We start from the raw sequence: 11,615 nt of genomic DNA, 5'->3' as shown, positions 1-11,615 counted from the left end.
CTTTTCCCTCATAGATCCGAAATTTGTGGGTATAGCCTGTAGCCCTTTCACAGAGCTTATACAATTTGACCCCATACCGGGCACGCTTGCTTGGGATGTATTGTTTGAAGCCAAGGCGCCCGGTAAAATGTATTAGGGACTCGTCTACGCAGATGTTTTGCTCTGGGGTATACAAATCTGCAAATTTCTGGTTGAAGTGGTCTATGAGGGGCCGAATTTTGTGGAGCCGGTCAAAAGCTAGGTGGCCTCTGGGACGGGAGGTGGTGTTGTCGCTAAAATGCAGGAAACTGAGGATGGCCTCAAATCGTGCCCTGGACATAGCAGCAGAGAACATGGGCATGTGATGAATCGGGTTCGTGGACCAATATGACCGCAATTCATGCTTATTAGTTAGACCCATGTTGAGGAGAAGGCCCAAAAAAATTTTAAGTTCGGAAACTTGGACTGGTTTCCACCGGAAAGGCTGGGCATAAAAGCTTCCCGGGTTGGCGGATATAAATTGTGTGGCATACCGGTTTGTCTCTGCCACGACTAAGTCCAAGAGCTCCGCAGTCAAGAACAGCTCAAAAAATCCCAGGGCCGAACCGATTTGAGCCGTCTCAACCCGAACTCCAGACTGGGCGGTGAAAGGGGGAACTAATGGTGCGGCTGAAGTTGGTGACTGCCAATCAGGGTTTGCCAGCACCTCAGGGATTCTAGGGGCTCTACGGGCCTGTCTGTGCGGTGGCTGCGACGGGGTAACTACTGCACGTGCCACCGTACCAGCTTCAACTGCCCTTCTGGTGCTCGCCACGTCACCATGTTGTACGGCAGTGCTGGTACTAGGTCCAGGGAGGGCTGCGCTGCTGGTGTATGCCTCACCACGTGATCCGGCAGCGACAGCCCCACTCTGCTGCTCTTGAAGCGGATCCTGCATAACCTGTGGTCTAGCAACACGGGGCCGGGTACGCCTGGTGCTATCAGGGACCTCCACCTCCTCGTCCGAACTTTGGGTCAGAGAGCCACTGCTTTCCACAGGTTCATATTCTGACCCGCTAGATTCATCAGATGAGGGTTCCCACTCCTCATCCGACTGGGTCAGAATCCTGTAGGCCTCTTCAGAAGAATACCCCCTGTTTGACATTTTGGACTACTAAATTTAGGGGTATTCCCTGAGACTACCCAAGAAAAAAAGCAAGCCTGTCTTACAAATGGGAGGCTAGCGAAGTACCGGAGGCCGCTGCGGTTGATAAAAAATATCAAAACTGATTTTTTTATCGCCGCAGTGCGTGTAAAATGAATCCGCAGTGATCAAAAAAATATATATTTTTTGTCACTGCGGTGGGGCGGGCGCGGGTGAACGCACGTGTGGGCGACCGATCAGGCCTGATCGGGCAAACACTGCGTTTTGGGTGGAGGGCGAGCTAAGGTGACACTAATACAATTATAGATCTGACCGTGATCAGTTTTGATCACTTACAGATACTATAAAAGTACAAATGCTGATTAGCGATACGCTAAACAGCGAATAAGTGACTGCGGTGCGGTGGGCTGGGCGCTAACTCACGCTAAACTACCTAACCAAGGGGCCTAAACTATCCAAAAACCTAACAGCCAATACTGGTGAAAAAAAAAAAGTGACAGTTTACACTGATCACTTTTTTTCCTTTCACTAGTGATTGACAGGGGCGATCAAAGGGGTGATCAAAGGGTTAATTGGGGTGCAGGGGTTGATCCGGGGCTAAGTGTGGTGTTTGGTGCTACTCACAGTTCAGTCTGCTCCTCTGCTGGATCCAACCGACGAAAAGGACCAGCAGAGGAGCCATATAACAGATCATATTTACTAATATGATCTGTTATATGGCTTGTGATTGGATTTTTTGAAAATCGCCAGCCTGCCAGCCAATGATCGTTGCTGGCAGGCTGGTGACAAACTTGTTCTTTAACTTTTGCCGGCCCGCGATGCGCATGCGCGGGCCGGCTTTGAGCGAAATCTCGCGTCTCGCGAGATGACGCGTATATGCGTGACTGTGCGCAGCGCTGCCACCTCCGGAACGCGAATCTGCGTTAGGCGGTCCGGAGGTGGTTAAATTGCCCTATATCTATATAGTGGGGGACGAGTGTGCATTATTTAGGGGATTATTGGGGGCATTTTAGTGTGGTTGCAATAGTGTATATATATGTATATAGGGGTGGTTTATATCCTAATACATTATTCACTTGCACAGGTAAACCTCTTCTTCCCTTTCATGACAGTGAGGGTCTGGGATTATTACAAGACTGCTTTATTATTGTCTGGGATTTAAATATCTTTATTCTACTATATTTCAGAATCCACCCATATGAGAGGATCCTCTCCAGTACGCTCAGCGATTCCCCAAGTTTAGCACGTTCCACCAATTGAAGGGAGGGGGCACCCAGCCATCTCCATAGTAAGTATGATGTATCACGTCACCGTATACTGTCCTATCATGTCTTTTCCTTTGTTAATATATTTTTTTATTTTTGTTTCCTTACTTTTTATTATCTTTATCGTTTATATTGAAGATGGTCTTTTGTCTGTCAATACTAGTTGAGAGACTATTACTATTTGTAATATTTATTACTAATACCAAATTGTTGTTATTCCATTATCTTATAGAAATGGCGAAAATGTAAATCCTTCATTGATTCCATTTGGTGACAGAGATTTTAGGCGATAAATCCATTTAGCCTCTTCTTGCTGCAGCTTATTATCAATGTCTCCCTGTCTCGGGCCTGCTTTTACCTTCTGTATACCCCAGATTTTTAGGCCTGAAGGGCTGCCTCTATGATATTTATTTATGTGTCTAGATAGAGGTGTATCCTCATTGGTTTTTAGGTTGCTGAGATGTTTGGAAATTCTTCTCAGCTCCTGAACTGTCTTCCCAACATACATTTTTGGACAGTCGCACTGAATCACGTATACTACTCCGGTAGTCTTGCAGTTGATGTAATCTTTTATGGTAAACGTCTTCCCATCTGTTGGATTTTCAAAGTCCTTTTTAGGTGACATGTATTTACAAAACGGGCATCCTCCACGGGGAAATGATTCCTGTGTGGATAGCCAGGTTTTGGTACCTTTTTTCCTCTGAAAGTGACTGCACCATAATCTCCTTTAGATTTCCCCCCCTTCTATAGGTTATTGATGTGTTTATAGATAGCACCTCCCTAAGATCTCTATCTGATCTGAGGATATGCCAATGTCTTTTGAAAATTCCATGTACTCTCTGATATTGGGAATTATATGTTCCTAAACATCGTATTGTCTTTTCATTTTTCTATTCCTTCCTTCTAAATAGACTATCTCTCTCAGTGTTTTTTGCTCTGTTATAGGCCTTATACAATGTTTTTCTAGGATATCCTCTGGCCAAAAATCTTTTATACAGTAGTTTTCTTTCCTCCTCAAAAACAGACTCATTCGTACTATTTCTTTTGGCTCTCAAGTACTGGGCTACTGGTATGCCTTTTTTGAGGGGCTGTGGATGACAGCTCTCCCAATGGAGAAAGCTGTTGGTTTCCTATAGATCTCAGTATTGATTTTATCATTGGTTTCTAGCTTAATTTTTAAATCTAGAAAATGTATACTTTTCTTCTGAATCTCTGCTGTAAATGTTAGGCCTATATCATTCTTGTTGAGGTTCTCAGCGAATTGCATAAAATCAAATTCTGTGCCATCCCAAAAAATTATAATGTCGTCTATATACCTTCCCCAGTATAAAATGTGATCTGTATAATGTGTTAAATGCTCAGTGAAAACAAAATTATCTTCCCACCATCCTAAAACTAAATTAGCAAAACTTGGTGCACAAACCGTCCCCATTGCAGTACCGTGTGTCTGTAAATAAAATTGTCCATCAAAAATGAAGAATATTGTCGTGAGGAAAAATCACAACAGTTTAATAACTAAATTATTGTGTTGGTGAAATTGGGTGCCCTTAGTGTAGAGGTAGGATGCTACTGCTTTAATACCTAGCTCGTGATGTATACTTGTGTATAATGCCTCAACGTCCAGGCTAGCTATGAGAGTGTTCTCATTAACATGTATGTCCTGTAACTTGAGAACCATATCACTCGTGTCTTTAAGGTAGGATGGAAGAGTTTGTACAAACGGCCTGATGATGGTATCTACATAGGCACTAATGCCTTCACATAAGTTGTTATTCCCTGAGACGATCGGTCTTCCAGGTATAGGTTCAAGTTTTTATATGAATTTTTGGCAACGCATAAAACGTCGCAATGGTTGGATGTGTTTTATACAGAACTTTGTATTCTTCTTTTGTGATCAATTCTCTGTCTATTGCCTCCATCAGTATCTTTTTTAGATCTTTACTATACTTCTCTGTTGGATTGCTCTCTAGTTTTTTATAAAAAAAAATTTTTTTTATCATCTAATAATCTCTTCACCATCCCTATATAGTCATGTTTATTCATCAGGACTACATTGCCTCCTTTATCAGAAGGTTTTATAATAAGATAATCTCTTGCAGTCAACTCTTGCAGTCGTTTTCCTTTTTATTTTTTCTAGATCCTCTGTCACAAGGTTAATGAACGTTTGTATGTTCCCAAAACCTGATAGAGGTGGAGTATACTTTGATTTTGGACGTATATTACTGAACGGGGCTTTTGGTCCTAAAATTTCTCCTGCTCCTTCTGTAAAGAGCTCCTCTAGAGTCTCTTCTAGAGCCTCTCTTTCTTTATTTTCTGTCTCGCCATATAGACGTTCTTTGATCTATATTTAAGTAATCACCCCCATGTAGTTAAGCCCTGGTAGGATGAGTGAAAAAGGAGAAAATGCACATTTTGATCTATTATATAAGTATTACAACGTACTAAGAAGGGGAAAAGTGAGGGGCATTCATTGAGGTAGCTGCACCAGCGTTTTGGAGAAGTGAGATAAAAGAAGATCTAAGTAAAAACACATGCGCTCTGGTAGTGTATGGCAAGAGAAATCTCTAAGTCCATACGCTTGCGCAGTTCCATCTGTATACTCACCGACTTGATAAATTCCTAAGTCCATGCGCATGCGCAGTACTTTTCCAGTGCGTACCGATGGAGAAGAACAATTCCGAAATTGACGCACATGAGCGAACATACACAGAATATCGCAAGACATAGCGGTCATCGGCAGAACACACCCCAAGCGCGCGACAACCTATCGGAGTGATAGAGGTACAGCAAGAAGGGAGGGAAGCTAGACGGAACGGCATCCCATAGGCAGTGGTGATCGCGTCATTGTAGTACGAGTCTTTAAGACACGGTCTCTGCCCCCAACACTCATACCTGCTCGATCCCCTGAGGACGCCGGGTGACCAGTGAAACATGTTGGGATGCAGGGTGTATGAGTGTGTGTGTTTTTAGGCTCAGTGGCAGAGAGGGATCTCCGCAATAGGAGTAAATTACAGTTAGTTGAGGCACAAAGATTTAAACAGCTGCTAGCCGCAAGACAGGCTGCAGTTGGTATCGACACTATATAAAAGCTGTGAGGCAACAGCAATAATACTGAGATATAGAGGAAAGAGGGAGCGATCCATGCCACTGATAGTATTAATTTGTCTTGTCGTTTAGCACTGACATATAAGTGTTCTTAAAAGGAATAATAAATAAAGGTAATGTTTTAAAGTAACAGCACATGACAAAAGACGTATAGGGGTCCGGTTGGACCACCAGTTAGTTCACTAATTTAGTAAAACGTCGACATGTGCTGTGAGGTCATATTAAATCCTAGCTCAGTGAAAGACTGACACCCTCAAGCTGTTTAGCTGATAGACAGTTCAGTTGCCCATAGCAACCGCCAAGCTTATAATAACAATGTAACTGTATTACCACCTCTTTGTGCCCCCTACTATCTCCTACGGTTAACCCTGTGTCATCATGTGTATTTATTCCAGATCAAGTGTCTGATACAAGTGTCTGTTTCATGGCTGTGCCATCCTCAAGTGCAGTACCAGGATAGGATCGAGGGTCACATATAAAAATGACCACACAATGCTGTTAGTCTGTTCATTTACCTGGTGCAGTCTGGAAGGGGTTAAGTAAGAGCCAATCATCCGGGTACTCAGTGTCGGCAGCTGGACCAGTGTCTGTCAGTAAAAGAACAAACTTGCTCCCCCGAAGGAGAAAACCCTGCAATCGTCGGGGGACCATAAATATATGGCTGAGTATATTGACAATGTGCGGTCAGAAATGGGTTAAGCGCCTCTGCAGTAAGGCAGTATTGACAGTCACTAAAGGGTTAACCCTTCAGAACACTGCCACCAACCTTAGTCATAGACACCTGTGACATCACAAGGACGTGTGTCATAAGGGAAGAACCCTTGTAAAAAGCAGGCGAGCGGCCATATTTGGTGCCGTACTTGATGGCCTGAGGACCTTGAGCTTGACTACCCCCGCCCACCGCACCTTGACGAAATTTGGAGGTTCTAGCAGGAAGCCCATCGCCCAATGGGAGGAAATGGACATCCACCTAGCCAACCAGATCAGCCCGGCTGCTGCAACCCCCTAGTATTTATGTGGCGGCCACATAGTGGCATTACCCTCTAAGCCCAAGGGAAGGGCAGCCCTCCAGCCATGGTTCCCTAGAGGTTTCCTCCACAGGGGGTTTTCCTCTCCTGAGTGCTGGAGGGTGATTCTCCGTGAGTCGGGGGTGTGCCATGTTTAATATTTTAAATAAACAATTTGGCCATTTATCCCCCAAATAATGTGTTCTGTGTCTTTATTCTGTCTCTTTATTTAGCATTCTTTGGTTTCAGGGGTGTATGCATGATTTTCTCAGGGAGGAGGTTAAAGGGGTATTCCCATCTGAGACATATAGGACATATATTAATAGGATGTGCCATAAATGTCTAATAGGTGCGAGTCCCACCTTTGGGACCTGCTCATATGTCCAGAACAGGAGTCTGCAGTAAAACGAGAGCACATTGCGCATGAGTGGCGGCTGCTCAATTTTTTGCTATAGGAGTTCCAAAAATAGCAAGCGAACTCGCCTGTTTTTGGACGTCCGATAGCGGCGAATGGAGAACAAGCAGCACAAGCGCGGCCACCTCTCCATTCACCACTATGGGACTCCTGAAAATAGCCAAACCAGAGCTCAGCTATATTCTGAAGTTCCATAGCAGTGAATGAAGTGTGGCCACCCCTGCGTGAATTGCTGTCTGTACACTTTGGGGGCGCCATCCTATGGATATGTCATAAATGTGCCAAATGGAAATGAAAATAATGAAATTAATTTTGAAATAACCAAGTTAGCAGAGCATTGCTAGGACACTTACCAGTTGTAGTAGTCCCAGCACCGTTGCACCGAATGAGAACAGTCGCTGGTGACGCCGACAGTAAATTACTGCTCAGGTGAACGCTGTGGGGTGAATGGATCAGTCTTCTACACCAGTTTTATGGCGTTGGAAAGTTGCAAATTTAGGTGCATGTCCCATTTTGTACCCACATTGGAACACAGCCTGGCCTAATAATATAAATGCGCAATATATATATATATATATATATAACAAAAAGAAATTCCGCAGCACTTCCAAGGCGTAAAATGAAAAAAAAAATTCTTTATTTACCAGACAGCAACGTTTCGATCCTTCTCTCTGGGATCTTTCTCAAGCAGTGAACATATACTAGCATAGCATGCTTTTTATACAGCTTAGTGTCATTAATCAATAAACATTTCTCAATTGATATATATTAATAAAATGATGCAAAAAATACTAAAAAAACATAATACAAACACGTGAATTCAAAAATTGTGTCAATCATGAGTTCCATATATATAGGATATAGAATTAATATCAAAAATAACATATTATAGTGCAATGCAAATATAAAACGACATGATTCATGATTATATCCATCTGATCATGATTAGCAGTGGTGAATAGTGCAGGTGTACCTGTTAAAAAACATTCACAATCCAAGAAGGTCCTACGGTGGAGATGGGACACAGACCACATGGAGTTCGGCGTATCAATAATGTAACTGCGCATGTCAAAGGACCTTAAAGATCCAGCTCATCATGTGATCTATGTTTTGGTCACATGATCGCTGAAATCATAATGTTAAAGTTCACGCCCTCTCTTAGGACAGCGTCATGCGTTCCAGAGTGGAGCGCAAAATATCCACTTGTATAGAGGAATCCAAGCGCCGCACTAAACAAGTGACGCGCATGCATCCCCATGGAGACCAGCAAATGCTGCGTCACTTGTTTAGTGCGGCGTTTGGATTCCTCTATACAAGTGGATATTTTGCGCTCCACTCTGGAACGCATGACGCTGTCCTAAGAGAGGGCGTGAACTTTAACATTATGATTTCAGCGATCATGTGACCAAAACATAGATCACATGATGAGCTGGATCTTTAAGGTCCTTTGACATGCGCAGTTACATTATTGATACGCCGAACTCCATGTGGTCTGTGTCCCATCTCCACCGTAGGACCTTCTTGGATTGTGAATGTTTTTTAACAGGTACACCTGCACTATTCACCACTGCTAATCATGATCAGATGGATATAATCATGAATCATGTCGTTTTATATTTGCATTGCACTATAATATGTTATTTTTGATATTAATTCTATATCCTATATATATGGAACTCATGATTGACACAATTTTTGAATTCACGTGTTTGTATTATGTTTTTTTAGTATTTTTTGCATCATTTTATTAATATATATCAATTGAGAAATGTTTATTGATTAATGACACTAAGCTGTATAAAAAGCATGCTATGCTAGAATATGTTCACTGCTTGAGAAAGATCCCAGAGAGAAGGATCGAAACGTTGCTGTCTGGTAAATAAAGAACTATTTTTTTCATTTTACGCCTTGGAAGTGCTGCGAAATTTCTTTTTGTTATATGCTTTGAAGGGGGACCGCCTTCATAGCCGCTTGCACTCCGCTGACATCGTTTTTCGCAGTGCGGCTCCTGTTGCCTTTTTTATATATATATATATATATATATATATACAGAGGAAAAATGGCGGCACTGGCTATAAATAAGTAAAAAATCGGGTGCACGTTCCTAGGGAATAGACTTCTCACCCCACAATAGAATCCAGAAAATGGACGGCACTCCAATAAGATGAAAAAATCGATGATACCTTTATTCAACCATCCGGTGCAACGTTTCGGCTCACAATGAGCCTTTTTCAAGCTGAGATACAATGTGAGTGAAAACAGACTTATAGGTGAATCAATTAACAAAGACACACCCATCTCTGGGCGTGTATACACAATTACAAAAAATGTGAACAAAAGACACATCCCACATCGGGTGTGTTCACAAAAACCTGTCAGTGTCATGATAACAAATGAAAAGGTGCAAAACAATAAGTGCTGGAGTGAAATAAAGAAAACATGTGGGTCCCATAATTATACATTACAAGTGCATTTGTAGGTTACATATCCCATGTGGATCTAAAGACACACCCATCGATCGGGCACACAGGACTAATCGATGTGTGTGTCCGGTACCACATGCGTATAGAGAAGGGAGCAGGGACATAGCAATATGGACATATCAGACATCACCTGGAGATATTGTAATGACCGGCGACACGCACAGGGAGGGAAAAGGGAAAGCCCTGCCCATGCGGCGATCACGTGCCTAAACCCTGGCTTTCCCTAGAATGAGCCCTAGATAATGAACGGGCCGGTGGGATCGCTAGTCCGCACCACTGAGACTAAGAGGGAAACACCAGGGAGAGGACAGACAATACAGACAAACACATACACCCAGGTGGGCGACCACAATAGACCACAAAGGTCCAACAGGGATCCGGAGGGTAGCGTTCTGGACCAACAACCAGAGAACGCAGCAACACAGCTCCAGAAGGTCAGAATAGATGTCCAGGCAGGAAGCTCTATATCTGGCAACCAGAGAAGTGTGAGAGGGGAATATAAGGAGGTTGGGAGTGCTGGACAAGGAACAGCTGAGGAGAAGGAGCTACGGATCCCTGAGTGAGCCAAAAGGGTTTGCAAAGCAAACCCAGAAAGCTACCATAAGGAAACAGCCCTATCTTACATAGAGCGCGCAGCCAACCGCTGCGACTTCCTGACCCCGGGTATAACAGAGTCAGGCGTGGTTCTAGACACCCTCGTGACAGATATATTCCATGTGGCTATTCAGCGCTGTGTACATTCCAATACGCAGACGCGGCGTAACACTCATCCCGGACTTAGAACATCATCAAAGCTTGCCGACATCGTTGCGTCATCAAGACGCCCTTGACTAGTCACGGCGCATGCCCAGTGTCAATCCAAATTACAGAGCGCCATCTTTGATACTGGAGGAATGCCCTTAACCTGTGTGACAGCGTACTGAGGTGTATTTAAGCATCGAACCTGTATGGGACCAGAGTGTGGCGGTCAAGACAGGTAGTGACAACAAGGTAAACCAATGTGTCAACAAACCATACCCAAGTATCAACCATGTACACACACGGTAACCGCAGTGTGAAAACAGGTACATACCATGGGTGTCATACCGCAACCTTCACTCAAGAGGGCTCTCCTCTCCAGGTATACAGATGCCACAGGTGGTAAATCCAACCAGCCAAAAAAAAGAATCTGGGCTGCATCGCCGCTAACTAGTGCAACAAGACATGTATATACATAAGCCCCAGGAGGTTCGCCGGTCCCAGCAATATGAAAAAATATGTATAAAAAACACAATAAAAAATGTAATAATATTGTATACACATAGCCCATGGAAATAGAACTCCTGTATATGATGCTGTGTCCAATTCTTCCACTTGCTCCTGCCCAAGGAAGTGTAAAGTAGTGATCTGAAGATAAAACAGAAAAGTACATAAATATATATCTTTTTTTATAGAAAATCTTGAAACAGATTTTAATAATCTCATAGTGTGTACACACGATACAGGACATTAACCTGATGACCATTGGAGGCAAACCACCCCTCATACCACATCACCAAGGTAAAACTCAATATTCAAGCCTTTAGGTTTTAGGCTGTCCAATCTATGGATCCAGCTCAGTTCCCGACGTTTAAGCATTTTGGACCTATCACCCCCACGTCTAGGTTGGGGTATGTGATCGACAATCCAGCATCTAAGATCATTCTCTCTGTGTTTGGCCTCAGAGAAATGCCTTGATACTGGTAAATCTACACGTTTTTTTCTAATACTCAAATGGTGGTTGTTTAACCGTGTCTTGAGGTCCGTTGTCGTTTCACCCACATACAACAGGTTACATGGGCAAGATAAAACATAAATAACATAACTGGAGTTGCATGTAAGGTGAAACGGAATATCATATGATACACCTGTACTGGTATGTACGAAAGCCTTCCCCTTTCTGATGTATCTGCAATTGACACAACCCAAGCAGGGGAAACACCCCAAGCCGGGTTGTGTCAAAGTAGTCTGTTTCAAGGACACCTTAGGACCTATGTCGGCTCTAACCAACTGGTCCCTAAGATTTCTTGAGCGCCGATAGGAGAAAAGTGGTGGGCACTGGAACTCAGGGATACCCTTGAAACAAGAGCCCAAGAGGTCCCAATGTCTCCTAAGATCAATAGAGTACTTAGGAGACATTGGGACCTCTTGGGCTCTTGTTTCAAGGGTATCCCTGAGTTCCAGTGCCCACCACTTTTC

The sequence above is a fragment of the Bufo bufo genome, chromosome 4 (genome assembly GCF_905171765.1).
Source record: "Bufo bufo chromosome 4, aBufBuf1.1, whole genome shotgun sequence".
In the NCBI taxonomy this organism is placed as follows: domain Eukaryota; kingdom Metazoa; phylum Chordata; class Amphibia; order Anura; family Bufonidae; genus Bufo; species Bufo bufo.
Note: the sequence above shows the minus strand (reverse complement) of the source record.